Source organism: Mesocricetus auratus, unplaced genomic scaffold (assembly GCF_017639785.1).
Source record: "Mesocricetus auratus isolate SY011 unplaced genomic scaffold, BCM_Maur_2.0 Super-Scaffold_100010, whole genome shotgun sequence".
NCBI lineage: Eukaryota > Metazoa > Chordata > Mammalia > Rodentia > Cricetidae > Mesocricetus > Mesocricetus auratus.
The window spans coordinates 57,602,569-57,622,540 of NW_024429194.1; positions in this window are offsets into that span (position 1 = coordinate 57,602,569).

The window sequence follows — 19,972 nt, forward strand, 5'->3', positions numbered from 1 at the left end:
CCAACCTCATTTGTTAAAGAGACTGTCTCTTTTCCCATGTCTGCTTTGACACTTTTAACAAAGATTAAGTGGCTATGGCCATATAGGTTTCTGTCTCTATTCTGTGGGACTGGACCCTGTGTTGATTTTTATACTAGCACCATTGTGTTCTTGTTACTATGTTTCTGCGATATATTTCAGACAGGATACGCTGGATTCTCCCATATAAGTGATGTACATATGTAGTTTTGGTATCAGAATAATGATATCTCCATAGAATGATGTTGTAGTAATCAAACAATTAATAATAAATAAATAATTAAGAAAATGCCCTATATGGCTTACAGTTCAGTCTTTCCCAGGCATTTCTCAATTGAAGATTTGTTTTTTTGGTTTTTTGTTTAATTTACTGTGAATGAGATTTTCCATTATTTCTTTCTCAACAAGTTTATTGTTGGTGTACATGAAAATTATCGACTTTTGTATGATGAAAGTTTGTATCAGATCTAAAAGTTTTCTGATTAGAACTTTAGTGTCTTCTCTGGTGATATAAATAATTTTACTTCTTGCCTTTTTATTTATGCCCCTTCAATTTCTTTCTCTTGTCATATTGCTCTAGCTAAGATTTCAAGCACTATATCAAACAAAAGTGGAGAGAGTAGGAGGCCTTACCTCATTACTATTTTTAAAGGAAATATTATCAGGGTTTTTTTCCATTTGGTATAACATCGGTTATAAGTTTGTTATATGTAACCTGTATTTTGTTAAGATATGTTCCTTCTATTATAATTTTTTCAGTTTATATCATAAAGTGGTGTTGAATTACATGAAAAGACTTTTCTGTATCAAGTGAGATGATCATGGGATTTCTGTCCTTAAGATTATGTCATATTGCATTTATTAATTTGAGTCATTTTTGTACCAGTATAATGAAATCAACTTCATCATGGTATATTATTTTCTAAGGACATCTTTCATGTACTTTAGTTTGCATTGCAAGAGCTTTACTGGGAAATTTTTCATCTGTGTTCACCAGGGAAATTGACCCAGTCTTTGTGTTATGCACATATCTAGTTTTAGTATGGGGTAATGCTGTCTTGATGAAATGAACTTGTAATATCCCTTCCCTTTCTCTTTTATGGAGGACTTTAAAGAACATTAGCATTAGGTCTTCCTTAAATGCTTGATAGAATTTGGCAGTGAATCTGTCTGGCCTTAGACCTAAGTTTGTATTTATGTTTGCACATATAAGTGAAGGATATTAAAGTGGAACAGGCCTATTCAAAGGTAAGTAAGAAGTTTTAAAAAGGGGGAAACAAGAGGGAGTAATCAGTACATGAGTCATGAAAGCAGAAGGAAGGTCTGTCTTGGAGAGAGGAAAAGGGCCAGCAAGAGAAGGGAGCAATCAGGAAAAGCTGTGAGGAAGCAAATGAAGACATACATGTATGAGTGTATCACAATTAAACTCATATCTTCATATGCTACTAAAAACTAATAATAAAATATCATATTCTCCCCTAATTAAAGTTCATATTAAAAGATGTCATTCTTTCTAAATAATGCACATATTTTTACAAAATTTCAAATTCAAATACAAATGAAGTCTTTCCATTTATCTAAATGAGTCTAAGATTTATCTAGAAAACTAAAATGTCAATACTAGCTTTGAAAGCTGTTTTTAAAAAGTACTGAATGTGGACTTAGCCTACTACACATAAAAACTTTTATGAAACTACAATAATTTAAATTATGTGATAATAGCACAAGATCTGACAGATTAATAGTGTACCCTGAAATAAGGCTAAAAAAATAAAAGCTTAATGAAGAATGATAAGTGAAAAATTGCACACCATAAAAATGCTAGAAGTAATATTGGTGCACATAAAACTGATTTAAAAGCAGAGGGTACATCACCAAAGAAAAGACATAGATTTGACTGCAAAGAATTTGTATGTCATTGAAATAAACTTTAATGTAACATAAATGACATTTCAAAAACTAACTACAGAATTCTGCCAGGAAAAGTGAGTCCACCCTCCCCCCCCCGCCAGCAAAGCATTTAAAAGTAAGCTATGACCTTGGAAATATATTTTTAACCTATAAAAAGGATTATTTACACATCAATAAGAAAAATGAGAGCATGGTATATTTATTTTATACCACGTCTGTAATTAACGATACTGCAAGCTTAGTGTGTCTTAAAACTATTTGCTATTGTTTTACATTTCTGGAGGTCAAAATCCAGAATTATCCCAGTGAGGTAAAGTCAAGACTGACTTAAAATCAAGATGTACACAAGGGTTGCTCATCCCATTTTTCCCTATTTTTTAAACTGAAGATTATACTCTACTGCTATGCTATACCCAACTCACCTATTAGTTCTGAATGCTCTAAAAGAGATCACCTTCCCAGCTTTCCAAACTTCTAGAAGGTACCTACCTATATTTCCGGTTTCATGGCTGGTCCTCAGTCAGAACTGCAGTATCTTCCATTCTGATCTGACCCTCATCTCCATATTCATGACTCCTACACTAACTAACCCTTGAAGACTCCAGACAAAAATTCAGAACATGATGCATTTAATGCTACTAGGAGTCTGACAACCGGAAAACAAAATAATAGTGAGATGCTTGCATTGTCTAAAGAGTTGACACAGATTTTCTGAAACAGGAACACTTGATTTAAGCAAGAGAACTGTCCACACAATTACAGAGCATCAGATTTAGGAACTTTACACCATTTAGTCCAATAACTTGATTTCTCAAAATTCTTAAGGAATTAGTTAAAAAGAGATTTGGAATGTGTAACCTGAGTCTTGTCAGCAGTACTTCCAAGACTATTAAGTTAGAAACTACTTCCCACAATAAAACTTTTGATTAAAAAATAGGTTATACAAAAGCACATGATGGAGTCTTACAGTAATTAAAACTACATCTTCCAAGCTTTTTAGCAATCAAGGTTATTCTCACTACACACTGTGGATGACTACAAATATGCAGGAAGGGAAGCTACGTCTATCACAAAATATATGCATAGGAACTAACTTGGAGTCAGGGAGAATTAGGGTATTTTTATTTCCTTCATTATGCATTTATATTTTCTAAAATCTTAGTAATAAATATTATTATGGTTGTAATCATTTTAAAGGGTAATTAAAATGTTTCAAAAGCTAAGGATGACAGATGTTGGCCATTGAGCTTTCGATTCTAAGCAGGATAAGAAATAGAGTGTTATACGCCCCCAAACCACAGCTCCCACATGTCCATGGGAGACTAGCCATGCACGATTGCTCTCAGAAGCAAAGCCAACCAGCACACACAGCATCAGCATCACACAGTAACACAGGAGGCCAAGGAAGAAGTTGTGCCCAGCAAGACCAAGCCCAGAACCCAGATTCAGGGACAAAGCAGGAAAGGCTTGTGAGCACATTGCTGAGCTTCCCAGAGTCATGGGGGGGTGGGGAAACTAAACAAGTTTTGATTAAATTCTACCACAGGAAGAAGAAACTAATCTGAATGGATGGAGACCAGGCCAAACGGACACATCAGACAGCACAGTTCACGGCAAGACAGCTTCGTTTCAATGAATTAATAGAAAATTTTATGATAATAGAGTTTTTGTTAGTTTGCTGTTGTTTGCTCTGCTGTCTTTATTGCTCTGTGTTAATTATTAAAGCCTTGTGTCTACTAGGAACCCAGCTGTTAGAGTAACTTTGGTCGATAGAATTACTGTACGCTTTGCTTTTTGCATATGTGTGTGTCTGGTGTGCAGGGATGTATGTTTGTATGCTCACACATGTTTAAGTGCATGTACACATATGTGCAGAGGCCCAAGGCTGGTATCAGGAGTCTCCCTCCACAGTTCTCTCTTATCCATCAAGTCGGGGTCTCTCAGTTGAGCTCAGATGTTTCTAATATGGCTAATCTAATGAGTCTACTTGCTCTGGGAAGTCCCTATCTTGGGCTTCCAAGCACTGGAATTGCAGGCAGGCCACTTCACCCTCCTGGCATTTACATGGGTTCTGGGACTCCGAACTCTCTTTCTCATTCTTTTGGAGCAAATACCGTACCAACTGAGTCATCCCCCATTTCCTTTCTCTTCGGGTTACTTGGCTCATCTGTTTTTCAGAACTTGAACTTACAGCCAAGCACAACCATGTACTCATAAGTGTTCTTGATACCAATCAAGTCACCTGATGGAAACTACTTAAAGGGGGAAAGATTTCCTCCACTCACAGCTTCAGAGGCTTCAATCCATGGCTAGTTGAATCCACAGTTTAGATCCATTATAAGGCAAAGCATGGCGACAGTAGAGACATGTGACAGAGATCTGTTCTGATGGCAAACAGAAAGCTCAGAAACCAGTACAGAAAAAGGCCAAAGCAGCACGACGTCCCTATGAGCACAGCTCTGAGACTCACTTCCTCTAACAGGACTCCACCAATCACCACCTCCTAATGACGCCATGATATTCTAAATGATCAAAAGATTAATGCATCCTTTTTATCAGAGTCCCATGATCTGATTATCTCCACAGAAGCCATCACAGACACACCCAGGAGTGGGCTTTACAAATCTGCTAGACATTTCTCAATCCAATCAAAGTGACGATATTCACCCAGTACAGCCAGTAAAGAGAAGCAACCAACCTGGCTTCACACTCAAAAAGTTACTACATTGGAGAAAGTACTACTTCACAAGACTTTTTCTTTTTAACATAAAAGAACAAGTATGTGGTGACATGTTATTCATGAGTTATTAAAGCAAAGCAGTCAAACCAGTAGATCTTACCTCTACCCAGCTGAAATAGCAATCCTATCTCCACAAATCCTCAGAGATAAAGGTCTGAATTCCTGTCTCCTCATTTTGTTATTCCTTTCTCCACCCAGCCTATCACTCCTGTCTCCATCTGCCTAGTGCTGGGATTAAAGGTGTGTGATCTCATGTGTTGAGATCACCTTTGTGTGAGCTCTTTTTTTAAAAAAAAAACTGGATCAATTTCACGTAGTTAGTGTGGCCTTGAACTAACAGAGGTCCATCTATCTCTTAATCCTGAGTCCTGGGATTAAAGGTGTGTGCCACCACCACCTAACTTCTATAGCTAACTATTGTGGCTGCTTTGCTATTTTGATCTCCAGTGACTTTAATAAATCATAAACAATGTATCACCACACTAGTATTTTACAATCTAAAGCCAATTGCTCAAGACCACATCTATAACAAATGGCAGGGCTAAAGCCGTGGGCAGTTCATGGCAGGATGCATTCCTTGGGCTTTCTGTGTTGGCCAACTTTGCATTACTGTAACTGCATGCCTAAGATAACCGCCATATAGCAGAAAGGCCTGTTTTGACTCGATGCTCTGGAAATTTGGTTCACAGTCATTTAACAATGTGATGGCCCAGTACCTGTGGCAGGAGTGCATGGGAGAGGAAATTTGGTCGCCTCCTGGCAAGTAGGAAACAGAGAAAGAGACAAGAAAGACATCAACATCCCCTTGAAGATTGCACCCCTCACATGCACACGACTCAATACCCTTCCATCAGTTCCCCACCTACTAAATGTTCCACCACCAAGGGTAGCGTTCCAGACTGAGGACCAGGACTGTAACATATGAGCCTTTGGGGGAAAAACTCAAAATTCAAACTGTAACACTCACTGCAAGAGCCAGATGCTGCCAGATGAGTGATTTGGCAAGAGGATGCTCGTCTCATCGGGACAGCTGTGTGGCATCCACCTCTTTCTTCTCACAAAATATGACCATCCACTTGCCATATCCCACTCCCTGTGCCTAACACCTGCCATTTTTATATTGCTAGCTCTAAAACTTAATGTGGGTAACATTACCTTTTTCAAAAACTAATCGCAAAGATCCTTTTCCGAATCAGTTGCCAACTGAGTTAGCAAGCAGCTGAAGAACACCCACTTTGGAGACTCGGTGCCGCCAGCCCACTAGATGTCCTGTTCTTTGTAACTGTGTTGCTCATCCTTGAAGTCTCTGCATTTGACATTTTTGACATTTTCAGTTCATTAAATAAATTACTTATTAAAATAAAAGAGCATCCTGCGGTAAGTGCCTGGCCTGCTGACATGGAGCTGAGGAACAATGCCAATAGGTTTGTGGTGCTGTCTGACGGTACAGAACCGACTTAGATAGAGCACCCACCCCCAAAGCACCCTCTGCAGAGGCCAGGGACACACGGAATTGAGGGCACAGGATGCATGGGGAGGTCATCCCTGCTTACAGAGAAGAAACACACTTTTACAAATTGAGGGCCAAAACCACACTATTAAGCCATTGTAGGCCACTTGCTGTTCTTAGTGAAAACTTGTAACGTACAATTTGCTTTTCTTATATCCAAGGAAGACACACAGGCAGACAAATTGCCAGGGTCTCTAATCAGAGATGAGGACAACAGCATCGTGAACACCTCAAACTCGTTCTTATCTCATTTTTGCAAAAGTACACTCAAGTTGCAAACAGCATTTGTGAGGGGCTTCCTTTCCTTTTGCCCTTTTTAAGAAAAAAAAAGTTTAGAATGAGAGAGAGGAAGTGTGGGTTTCTGTGATCCTACGAAAGGAAAAATGAGGGCAGATAAGGTCTTCGCTCAGCTGCAATATGAAAAATATTTTCATGAGCTGTTGAGTCTTACTAATTGGGTATTTTAATGAAACTTGAAGTTTCTCTTCCTGGCCTCTAACACCATTTTAGCCCTTCCAAGTTTTATGGGTAATTTCTTAAGCAGAAGAATGCATGACTCTGGGGAATCTACTCATTTTATGTATCAGAAGATCTAATGGTAAATTGATAATGGCTTCTCATAGAGACGGGACCATTGCTTTTTCCGGCTGCTTTCAGAACAGCTAATGAAGAGAGTTTCTTTCCAGTGTTCACTCAAATGAAAATTAACATTAATTGAACATTAAGTACCAAGGAAACACCCACCAGCTTTCTCACTTCCCTCCTCAGTCATCCTGCCATTTCCTCTGTTAGCATGCTAGGCGGAAAGATGCCTCCTCCTATTGTACCTAAACAAATCAGTGGACAGGAAAGTGATTTATCATTCATGAAAAGCAATCAGTTTGCTCGGAGCTGACAGCTGTTCCCTAAATGCAGCTGAGAAACAGACCTTTGGCAAAGTGTGAAATTTGGAACAAAATCCTATTACTGTACTTCAGCTGGCAATAAAGAGGCTGACAGCGATCTTACTAAACAAACACCATGCGGCCCTAAATGTATCTGCTAGTCCACTGTTGTGAGCAAAAGCAGTCACCTTCCCATCTCTCCCAAGTCACTGCAAGTCTAAAGAATATCCATCAAAGATTTTTCAAAGGCTCTATTTTGGGTGGTGGGAGGTTTTTATGTTTGGTCGGTTGGTTGGTTGTTTTCGTTGTTGTTGTTTTGGTTTGGTTAGGTTTGGTTTAGGAAATTTTTTGGTAACCTTTTTTCCTAGTACAATTCATTTTAGAAAATGACCAGAAGAGGAAAGAAGCATTGAGTGGTGTAGAGCCGTTAAGACGACGCACGGCTTTAAGTAAAGCAGTAAGAATTCCAATTTATAGTGAACTACAGTTCTCAATTCATTTCCCTTCCCATACTGAGAGTGCTGTCCCTTCTCTCTCGGGTTCACTAGGCTCTAGCTGTCCTAGCTGGCAAAATGCCAACCCAGTGTAGCCTCCAAACTGCCTCAGACCCGGTGTAGCTCCTAACTGCCTCAGACCCGGTGTAGCTCCAAACTGCCACAGACCAGGTGTAGCTCCAAACTGCCACAGACCAGGTGAAGCTCCAAACTGCCTCAGACCCGGTGTAGCTCCCTCCAAACTGCCTCAGACCCGGTGTAGCTCCAAACTGCCTCAGACCCGGTGTAGCTCCAAACTGCCTCAGCTCCACTGAGGCTGAGTGCTTTGCCCCTGGAGTTCTAGCATTCCTTTGACCTGTACAATCCCCCAGAGAGCCCCCTCCCCTGTCTGTGCTCCTTTGTCACTTCTGACTGCTTCTCCTCCAGCCTCATTCAGTCACACTGAACCTCTTGTCCTATATCCAAAGAAACATGGGTTTTGTTTGTTTGTAGTTTGTTTCTTTGAACATGATCCCTTGGCGGGAACGCTTCCAACCTCATCTTTGTGGCCAATCACGTTCAGTCTTTAAGAGCCAATGCATGTCTTTTTCTTCATTTCGTAAACATTTAATGAGACTAGAAGGTGACTCCAGTCCTTTGATGTGGGGGGGGAAAGTTGTAAGACACAACCTCATTCCTACAGTCATGCATATACTCTTAGTACCAATAATTCAAATTCTATCCCTGAAATCACTGGGTCTTCCAGTGGTTGACTGATTGATTTACCAGCCTTGACAGCTTTCCTTGGCTCTTACCTTGGGTCCATTCATACCAGCTTTCTCTCATTCCCAAACCTTCCATCATCTATCCCTCCTCAAGACTTCATCTTACTCCTGCTGACCACTGATTGGCTAGCCCCCCCGCCCCCTGTTTTGCCCTTTTTCCCCTTCTCCAGTTTTTCTAACAAAGTCCAGTTCTCTACGGGTTCTCACAGTGCCCTCTAAGTCTTCTTCAAGACAACAATGAAGTTCTAACTTCAGAGTCGCTTGCTGGCTTCTTGGTTTAGTCTCAGGATCTCTTACAAGTCTATAAGGTACATGTACCATAAAAATTAACTCGTCAGCCAGGCATGGTGGTAGCACTCCTTTAATCCCAGCACTTGGGAGGCAGAGGCAAGTGAACCTCTGTGAGTTTGAGGTCAGCCTGGTCTACATAGCAAGTCCAGGACAGCCACAGCTACGTCATGAAACCCTTTCTTGAAAAGAGAAAATGTGGGTCTTCAGAGCCTCTAATCATGTCTGCATGCATTAACACTCAAAACAATGAAAAAGTAAATGTATTGGGGGAAAAATCTCAGTAGCAAGATCACAGCAAAGTCCTTGATGACCATGACACAAATTGCAGCAGGAACTGTGTATTCATACCTCTGAGTAGTACCTGCCTTATCAGGACTTGACCATGACTCTCTTCTGATCTTCATTTAGTAAAGTCAGACTGAAGAGGATCAGGGTGTGAACGGAGAGTGAAATAGTGAAGCCATGACTGATTCTCTCTGAGGCCCGAGGAGACTTCCTGAGTAAAGGGATGGGCTTCTTGTTTTTCCTTTTTTGATAAACTGAAAAAATCTGTTGTGTGTCAATGGAGAAGAGTTTGAGAGATAAAGAGATTGGATAGTTGGCAGGTCTGGCTCTTTGAAGCTCTAGATAGGATGAGCTTTAAACGTAAACGGGCATCAGATAATTTATCATCAGCAGGAAGGAAGACTTCTCCTTTATTAGTTAGGTGAAAGACTGTTAGAATGGGCAGGGCTGCAAAAATTCATTCAACAAGCATTTAATGAGAGTACACAATAAGTCTGACACGTCTTTGTAAATAAAGCAAAGATCACCCACCATAGTGTGACACTCATTTCCTGTCAAAGAACAATAGGCATAAAATGTATATCAGCAATTATAGTGCATATAAAGTGATATTTGCTACTGGACAGGGGAACTCTGAGTGGAGGGAGTGCAAAGGGACTTAAAATAAATAAGACTTACTGAAAAGGTGACAATTAAACAAAGATGTAAGAAGGAAGGGAGCCATTCAGAAACCTGGGAGAAGAGTGTGTCAAGAGACAAGAAGGGCAAAACTATGGGTGGGAATATGACTGGCATTCAGAAGGAAGTTCATGGTTTATACAGCAAAAGAAGGTATCTAAAGACAGAGGAGCCAGAACTGGGCTGAGGGAAGGAAGGGAAGTTTATAAAAAAGAGAGTGTGTGAGGTATGTAAGGGTCCTTAGGCAGCCCTGGTGGTTGAAAGACCACCAGGAGTGCATGTGTTTATGCCAGCAACACTATCACTCTAAATGCCAGTCATCCGAGCTGACAAAGGCACAGGGGGAACCTACCTGAGGAGAGGATGAGGTCTCAAGAGAGTAGTGAGAGAGCTAGTCCTCTGATGGTCTGTGGGCTTGGAAAACAGAGCAGATGCCAAACCACAACAGGTGCCCGACAAACCAGAGGTGCTCGTTTCACTTCTGCAGATGCTCTTATGGGTCCAGCCTTTCCCTCTGCTCCGTAGCAGGTTCTGCTATAGTGGTTACTGTGTGCCATCATATTTGGCTTATGTTCATGTGTAACACGTTTCATTTTCCTCTTGAGCTCCCCCATGGTGTTGCCTAAGCCTGATCAAGAATGGGCATTTAGAATGTGTTTGCTGTTGGCATTGGTTATAAATTCACTAATTTGCCATTCATGTGTTGTTCTTTTAGTAGCTTCTCACCTTTCTATGTATGTGATCTATTCTTCCTGCTATACTGTGTAGGTTAAGAGCAGAAGTTATTTCTGTGCCTCTTTGTTTCCCTGGGAGCATGCCCTAGAAACAGGAAAACCCAGTAATTTTCTGCTATTGTTGTTAAAGAAAAAAATAAAATAATAAATCAAGGTTTTCTAGAGCTTTCTTTCCTTGAATTACTCATAAGCCTGAGCTGAGTAATTGTAAAGTTTTGAGAGATGAAAGTGATGTCATCAAACTACTGTGACAAGTGTTGAACAGAGTGATCTTGAAGACAGATGACTCCTTGTGCTGCCAACATTGCCAAGTGCTTCTAAATTATTCCCCAGGACAACACCATCGCTGGAGGTCAGAAGGGAATTTTGCAAAGTTGTCACAGCTTAAAAGGACTACCATTCAGGACAGTGCCTCTCTAACTGTGGTATGAGTAGCCTTAGGGGAATGGAAGGGACGATTCACCAGGGTAAACAAAATGCATTTTCAAAATACTACTGGATGTCATGTTTACATTACTAACAGCAAAAGGACTGTGTGCATTTTAAAATGGAATGTAAATTTTCCGTGAGTTTTAATGATAAAAGTTAAGCAATGTCAATTTCGTGGTCATTTCTAGACTGAGAAATGGCATTGATTCTCATTAGCTATTCTAGCACTTGGTGAATTTGGGAAGTATTATATTCTAGTCACCAACCCCATACTACCTAATTAAATATCAAACAACTTCTTAATTCAAGTGAATTTTGCTACCAGATAGAAAGTGCCCAGTGAAGAAAAGCATTCTCACTCACAGGCAAGCACATGCTCTTCAATGAACACATAACTTGTCTTCTGGATATGATGCAATCTTATTTGAGTGTAGGCAGTGAAAATAAATAAACACAAAACAATTCACTAGGTTTAACAAAAAGTTACCTTCACTTATGCACATCCCTCAAAAAGGTTTTCAATAAAGTGTTCTGGGTTTTGACCAAATACACAGGTAGGACCACATTCGTGTACTTTATCATAGGTTTGATATATTACAATTAAAATAAAATTAGAGGAGTTGAATCTTTGCAGCCTGGAATAAAAGAGAGTGTGACAATTCTACTCACATCTTTACTGTCCAAAACACACCACAGCAGCCAGGAGAAAAGGAGACTCAGCAAGTCTAGGGCACATTCTAAAGAAATTTTATCCACTGCAGAAAAAAAAATACTTAAAGAAACAGTGAATGAGAAAGATTAAAGCCTTGTTTTTATGTAATATCCTAACCAAAAGGAGAAAAAAGAGTAAGGTACCCAGGGAGTCTTCTTTAAAACTTATAATTAATTTATAATTCGCTCATCATTTAGTCTCAAACTCCTGCTTTCCCTCTAAAATGTTTATATTGTTAAAATTTAATATTCAGGTATATATATGTAGACTTCTATCTAAACTAAATTAAATTTAGATGAGCTTGCATTTGTTTCTTTAATGTGTGTATTATTTACTACTGGATCATCAGAACAGTTGCTAATGACTTCCAACGGTAGGATTGTACAAGCAGGCTTTTCATGAACTTATGAAGTTATTTTGTTTTGTTTGGCTGTTTTGTTTGAACGATGCTTATTTTAATCAAATTACCTTACTTAATTGCCCAGTGAGCCATTTTCTAGAAGAGCCAAAATGTACTTAAAGGAAACCACAATCAGCTTAGAAATGATTCTCACTGGCCTTCATGTGGACAGCATTTAAAGGCAATTTAGTGTTTTCTCAGATATTTCTCAACCAGCAGGATAAACTAAATTATTCAACAACAATACCCAGAGAGTTTTCCCTCTCCGCAAATACCCAGGCTAAGCAATCAAGGCCCAGAGTCCCTGAGATCTCCGATCCAATTTACACGGAGGCTTGGCTTCCTCCCTGCTTTCTCTCTCTTTCTCCCTCAAAAGCCCAGACCTTATTTCTCAGGATTTCAAGGCCAGCTCCCTCTTTCTGCTCTCCGAATACACTTGTTCCTGGAGCACTCACTAGCATTTTCTCTTCAATTATCTTTCCTACTTCACACACCTAGAGGGTTCACTGCTAGGTACCCCCTTCTACGACAAGCACAGTGGACTCCTAACAGTTCCCCAAGAGTCTAGAAGAAGCCCCGAGTGCTTGGAAGGTGCCTGTGTGCATTAGAATTTATCTGAATTACAATCCTGTGGCTTTCATCCTCGACTCTCTGCACAACCTCCAATGAAAACAGACAGGTAGAAAGCACACCCAGCTAACCTGCTGTATGATATTTCACTTGAATTTATTTCAAATTGGATTTTCATTTTTGCATGCATTTGCATATTTATTGTTGTGCCTGGAAGTCAACAGTTTAAATGCCTTTGAACTCCCTTTGCTTGTCATCAAGGAAAAAACAAAACAAAATTGGCTCTGGATACAAGTAAATTTGTCCCTGTTCATTTCGTCTTAACCTGAAAAAAATGGATGGAAAAAAGAGTCCTCCATTTAAAAATTATTTATGAAATTTAAAGGCTAACTCCTATATGCAAATAATGAGCAATGGAACACACGCGGTTAGAATCCATCTCAGCCTGACACTGGCAGGCTCTGGCCAATCAAATCCTAAAGTATGAGAAAATCTTAGCCAGGAAGAGATACTGTCCCCTGCTCCCTTTATCATGTTCATGACAATGAATGGACACAGAAACCTTCAAGGAAGCTGCCTTAAAAGGCACACTGTCTCCAAGGAAACTGATGGAGGAACCAAGCAAGAAAACAGAAAAAGAAAGGCTTTTTGGGTTTTATTTTCACTCACTCCTTTTCTACATCAGCACAGACATCCACCAAGTCTTACACTTAACGGGTATTCAGCAATGCTGAATTAGCAAAGCAAGCAAGTAAAACAGAGCCATATAAAATAAGAAGGCTTCCAGAGGACTGAGGAGATCGCTCAGCAGTTCAAACAAGAGGATTGGGATTCAGATTCCCACAATCCATATAACGATGGGTGGACATGTCCAGCCCCGGGAGGTGGGTGCAGGATCCCAGAGCAAGTGAACTAGCTGAGAAGGGAAGACCCACTATGGAGCTCTGGCTCTGATAGAGACCTTGTGGGAATGAACAAGGTAGAATAGTGATCACTAAAGATCCCTGATAGCACAGTCACACAGGTGTACATGAACCCTCGCACCTGTGCCTACTCACCTGCGAACACACATACATACATTCCACACACACTTCCACTTAAATAAAAAAGAAAAGAAAAGAAAAAAGAGGACTCCAGATTTACCGGTTGCTACGTGTAAGATGGGTCCCACTTTGATACCCTCTACTGCTGTGTTCCTCTATTGGAAGTCAAGGGCATGTAGCAACCATGCTGGCTATACTCTAGGAGTGACCGACCTTGGAGCTCCGAATCCAGATAGCCTCAGCCACATTTGGGGCCTCCATCGTCCTCTTCCCAGTTCTGCCTTCCCAAGAGCTAGCCAAACCAGTGCACATTCTTGGGGAACAGGAATGTGGTGAGGGCAATGGTCAGAGCGTGTTGCTGTGAACCCCTTTGTGTCTGTGAAGCCCTTCTCTGAGCGAGAGAAGACGGGGCCACGAAAGAAAAAGACAGCAACTGAAGCAGTGGCCAGTCTTTGGAGCTCAAAATTCTGAGGATAAGAATTCTAAATTTGAGCTCAGCTCCTGGCTAAGTGTATTCGTCAAGGTAGGAGGATGGAGTGTACTTTATTTAACAGTTTGTAAACTTGTTTTACAATTTTAAAACACTGACATATGTAGTAAGTGGCCACTCGTTTGCATTCTTGCCCCAAGCCTGACAAATAAATGTTAGAGGCAGGTTTGTGTAGGAGGGCAGAGGAGGTGTGAAGAAACAGAAACAATGAACTGCTTACAGGAAGGGTCCAGGAAGGTATCTTCTAGGGGTTTGTTGTTTGTGGTTTTTTTCTTTTATTCTTTGGAAGACAGGTCTCTCTGGACAGTTCACATTGGCCTGTAACTCTGTGACCCAGACTAGCTCCTAACCTCCAATAAGTCCCTCTATGTATTAAGTCTTGGATGCCTAGATTTCCAGTATGCAACAGCATGCCCAGCTAGGAATATCTTGATATGCTGCACTCTGTCCCATAAAATACCTGGACCATTATAGACGCTGACTATAAATTTGTTAAATAGTCAAGTAATCCATCAATAATGAGAAAACTGGGCAGTTTTCCCACAGACATAGACAAATTAGGGATTACAGAACTATCAGTGTGACCTGCCAGTTTCTCAAGTGTCAAGCAGGTAAAAGACAAAATTAATGGTTCACCTGCACAGTTCTCCAGACAGGTCAACTGAATGAGCTGATACACTGGATGCTCAGGTCCTGGGCTCCCAGATAATCAAATAGTCAACTCAGTAGAAGGGGCCATCTTTGGGAAGCTTTAAATTGTAACCACAAGGCACCAAAACATTAAGTTGGCAAGATCAATGATGCTTAAAGAGGGAGAGCTCAGAAAAATAAAAGAGTTTTCAACAGAAAAATCACCCTGGCTGCCTGAATATAGTTAGCAACATTGTTAAATTGGGTCTACTCCCTTAATCTTATTTTTAAATTCCGATTTAGTTTTGCCATATGCATAATTGAGTGGCACACATGTTCATCTCCATTTTTCTTTCCCATCTCCTGCATGCCTTCATTCACCCACGCTGTGGTTTTCCATCTTGATTTTCCACCTAGAATTACTTGGAGACATTTTAATATCAGTGCCTGGACACCAGCTGCAGAAATCTTCATTAAAGTGCTTTGGGATGTCCCTTAGAATCACTGTGTTTTCTAAAATGTTTCTGGTAAGGTTTGATGTCATCTCTAGGCCATGAACTACTAGCTTAGCAATATAGCAATTCCTGATAACATGGAAAGACATGTCAATATAGCAATTCCTGATAACATGGAAAGACATGTCAATGGACCCTGAAAGAGCTGTTTGACAGCACTGGGTTTTGCCTCCTTGCCCTCACCACTGAAATTTGTTCTGCTCTCATTCACTTCCAGTTTTTTCAAGATAGCTAATTTGTCTTTCAGTCCTAGATACTAGCCATACTTTCATATTGATATTTATTGATATTCTTCATTCTTCGAGAAATATTTATAATAGAATGTTTATTATATAGTAAATAAAACTGTCTTCTCTACAGAGCTTAAACTTCAACACACGTTAAAAACCCCAAAGTGTTTGATACAATTCACACTCTGAGTTCTATTAGGGAGCGCCAGTTCAGGAAACCTGCAAGAGGCAAGGGGTTTTCATGCTTATCAGGTTCTTCACATAGGTCTGCTACAGACTTGATGGACAGCCTTTGGAAAACCTCTCCTCCCCAGCCCCCTGGGTCTATGGATAATCTCCAGATACTGCCAAGTTTCTCTACTGAACATTGGCATTGTGTAAATGACTCAGCCATTCCAATTCTATTTGTCATAGGAAACTGATTATAAATAGCTTAAAACCCACTATTTCTTAGTCTACAGTGTGTTCAAATCAACCTGTAGTAGATCTTGATAAATTAATCAAACTTTTAGGAAGTCCTTGAGCTGATTGCTTATCCCATTATCATCATGTAACATGGGGCACACAATATTGTTTATTACCAGCTAATGGATGATAATTACACGTTATGCCAAAAAAAGATGACACTAGGAGTTTTGAACAACTCAGTTTATATTGATAGCTAAAATCATATAGGATCCCCGGGTGATTTCCCTGTTTAGGGGAGTTTCCCCTCAATTGTAGGGGGTAAAAAAGTCATTAAGGCACAATTTTATAGTTAAGCCATGTGGATTGCTTCCCAATTTCTTGGTTCTTTTAAATTGTCACTAACTAATTGATTGACCATTTCTTCTGCTGGCTCCCAGCATATTAGTTGTAAGTTCATATGACATGCTATCTTGAAGGAAAATGTCCTTTCTAATTTCTCAAAACTGAAGACTAGCAGCTGTGCAGTGACATTTGCAATTCCCACATTTTAGATCCAGACAGTGCTTCATGATTTATTCCATTTGCTCTTTATAGAAATCCTACCAAGCAAGGAAAATTGTGCCCATTTGGCAGGTTTGGAGGACAAGGCTCAGAGGCCTTCTCTGCCAAATCACTCAGTACGTACCCTGAGCCAAGAGTAAAGCTCTACTACTCTGAATACTCACACAGTTCTCATTTTACTACATCACAATGCCAGGTGTCTGGTTCAGGTGACATACCTGTACCATATTCCAGGAACTCTTAATTACCTCTTTGCATGTGATACTTGTCCTTCCGATCTTTCCTGACAGATGAGATTTGCTCTAGCTGAGTGTTCAGACATGGCTTTCTCTATAAAAAGGCACAAATGGAAACCACCTAAACACACTGGCCACTTCCCTCTCCTCTGTGCCATGCATTCTGCTTATTCGGGGATGATGTGTCCTGACCACCTTCATCTTCTGTATTTGTTGTCTTCAAGCATTAGTTGACCACAACTGTTTAGTTGGCTTTGTATTCAATGCTACTCTAGTTACACAACAAAATAACAGGTTCAGACTGCCAAATTCATACTAAGCTGTGGTTTATAACCAGGAAGGGAAGAAAATACAGAAAAGAGAAGTTGGGTGAACTCAAACCAAGGTGTGTTTTAGCAAGGACTAGCAATGGAAGAGTATGAAGTGGAAGGAGGGGATTCATTCTTTTAATTAGAAACAAGCTTGTTTTACATGTCAATCCCAGTTCCCCCTCCTTCCCTGTCCCCCAGTAGCCCCCAACCCATCCTCTTTCTGCTCCCCAGGGAGGGTGAGGAGGAGATTCTTCTATTCTACCAGCTTCCCAATGCATGACTGCTACACTGCGCATCCCTGGGAGTAGAAATTGATTGTCCTCAAGGTGATTTCTATATATGCTGCTGATCAGAGGCATCTTTGGCTGCTAACAATATCACCTACCTTGGGCTTCTTCTTAAGAACAGCCCCCGCCACAACACCTGGGTCTCCTTGGAATGAGTCAACTCCTGGTTTCACCAGCTGTTTTTTACCACAAGTAATAATTTTGACCACTGATTGAGAATATTTCCAGGTGCTGAAATTCAAATGTTATGGTTTTATCTCAAAATTCTTCTGTAAATTCACGTGTTAAAGAGGAAGTGAGTCCCCACCTGGTGACATTAATGGGAGGTGCTGTAAATATTAGGAGGTGTGACTCATTTCTAGAAAGTAGAGCACAAATATGAAGGTTACACTGGGACCCTGTCCTCTTGCTTTATCTAGCTCATAGATTCCCAGCCATCATGAGGTGAGCAAATTGTTCCATCCTGCCCTTCACCATGATATCCTCTTATGCCACTGGTGTGATTGGCCAACTATGGGCAGAAACCTCTGAAGTCTTAACTCTCTACACATGCCCTCCACATATATATATATATGTATATATATATAATGGAGTTTACCCTAGGAACACCAACACAATTACAAAGCATTTTGTTAAAATACTATGTAAATTAAACATTATTGAAATGTAATTCCATGTTTGGACTCAGAACTTCTGATTCCTTGTTCATAAACTAATCTAAACATTTCTGCCAAATGAAATTTAGCTATGGCTTAAAATATTTGAAGAAAATCTGTCATCCAGAAAATTGAGGTCAACCAAAAACAGATGGTGTGTATAAAATAGGGTGTTGGCTTCTATGTTGTGCCAAGTAAGAAAATAAAATAAAACCTGTGTTAAAAGACAGCATGCATATCTTATCTGGAAGCATACAAATATTTTTAATAACACAGACCTTTGAAATAGAACTGAGCCTTTCACGTGTTTTAATATGGTTTCTATTATTTGAAAATGTCGTTCAAGGAAGCATGGTTTGGGAAGGAAATATCTTTTCAAATCACACATAGGTCTCCTGGCATTTATTAGACATACTGTATCCCCATCCATATCATTAGAAGGAAAATGTCCCCTTGATATCCTGTCTTTGGAATAACTTCATTTTCCATTTAATACTAATTAGGGGAGGGTGTTCCTAACTATGATGCACAAGGAAAAAAATTAGTTCCCAAAGGTCAGGTGACCAACTTGCTTAGACCTCACGGAAGTTTGGGAAAGTAAGTGGCACTGACAAAGGAACCAACAACAACAGGAAACAGGAGGCAGAGACACCATGCTAGCAACTGAGCACTCCTGTAGTGGAACTTTGTCACCATTCATTTCCAGGACTCCCATCCATCTTTCACATATAATGAGTGCATGTTTCATCTGAAAACAGAGAACGCCTCCTTCTTTCTAGGGCACTGGAATGAGGAAGACATGAATAAAGATGAAGAAATGGGCATTTTCATTTTGATTGGAGCTAAGTAGTTTAAAAATGATAATGAGATTGGAAATGTATTTAATAAAAATTATGCTGTGAATAATAAGCTATTGTAATTCTTACACCGAATCACTTTCTAGCACATCTTACTCTTTCAGCAGAATAAGTTCAAAACAGAACTAAAAATATTAGACATTTTTTGCCCTAAAGGGTATTTTTTCTCCTTTGTTGAAAACTTAAGACAAAACGATGCCCTAAACTGAGTTTTATGAATAATACAGCATACAGTTTTTAGATGATATTTTGTGAAATGCTTTATAAATGTTAATTCACAAACAATTAAATTTTTTGTACAATACAGCAAGATGATATAAAATAAGCCAAGCCATTTTCCTGCCTCCAATTGACTCTGTCTGTTCTGGGATCTATGGTGAAGAACTGTTATGTCTCATGATCATTTATGTTCTTTGGGAAATTTCGGTCTTTTTTGGATTTATAATAGCATTTGTTTCAAACACCTGATTTCCCAGCTGGGGAACTTTCTCTCAAGCTACATTTGCTGATATCTCACTGAAATCTAGTGATAAAAACACTCACGTTATTAAATAAGTCTATCAAAAACATATCCTTTGTTCCTTGTATTTCCTACTTTTCACTCAATATGAATAGTTTTCTTTGTCTTTTTTTTTTTTTGGTTTTTGGTTTTTGGTTTTTAAAGACATGGTTTCTCTGTGTAGCTCTGGCTGTCCTGGAATTTGCTTTGTAGACCAGGCTGGCCTCAAACTCATAGAGTCCACCTGCCTCTGACTTCCAAGTGTTGGGATTAAAGGCATGGGCCACTACCACCTGGCTAAGAACATCTTTCTATTATAGTTTTTGTGTATTTGTTTGGTGTCTGGTCAGTTTTGTGGAATATGGCATGTCATGGGACTTCACCATATAATAAAAAGATAACGAAAATAGTCAAGGTTATCACAGTTGATTTTATTTAAATTAATCTTTCCTAAGTCAACAGAAAATGGGAAAACTGAAGTTAGACTTGCCATTAAAAATGTCTGACTTGATTAAGTCTTCCACTCTCTCCACATTCATCATGATGGCTTTTGATTTCTCTCACACATACATGAATAGTCAACCCCTTTGGGATGTACACTGTATAAGGATCAACAGAGACTGGGAAATGCCCAAAGCTAATCACATTTCCCACAACAAGAGCAAAGCAGACCTAAATATCATTAGCAAAGAAGAAGATGGGGGGGGACAAAACTGGGGAAATTAGTTAGGGAAAAAACCCTGGTTCTATGAACCTTGAAAGATCTTCCTATGTAGTTGATTCCATCCTCCCCTGCATGGATGTGTTCACTGTTTCCTGCACCCTTATG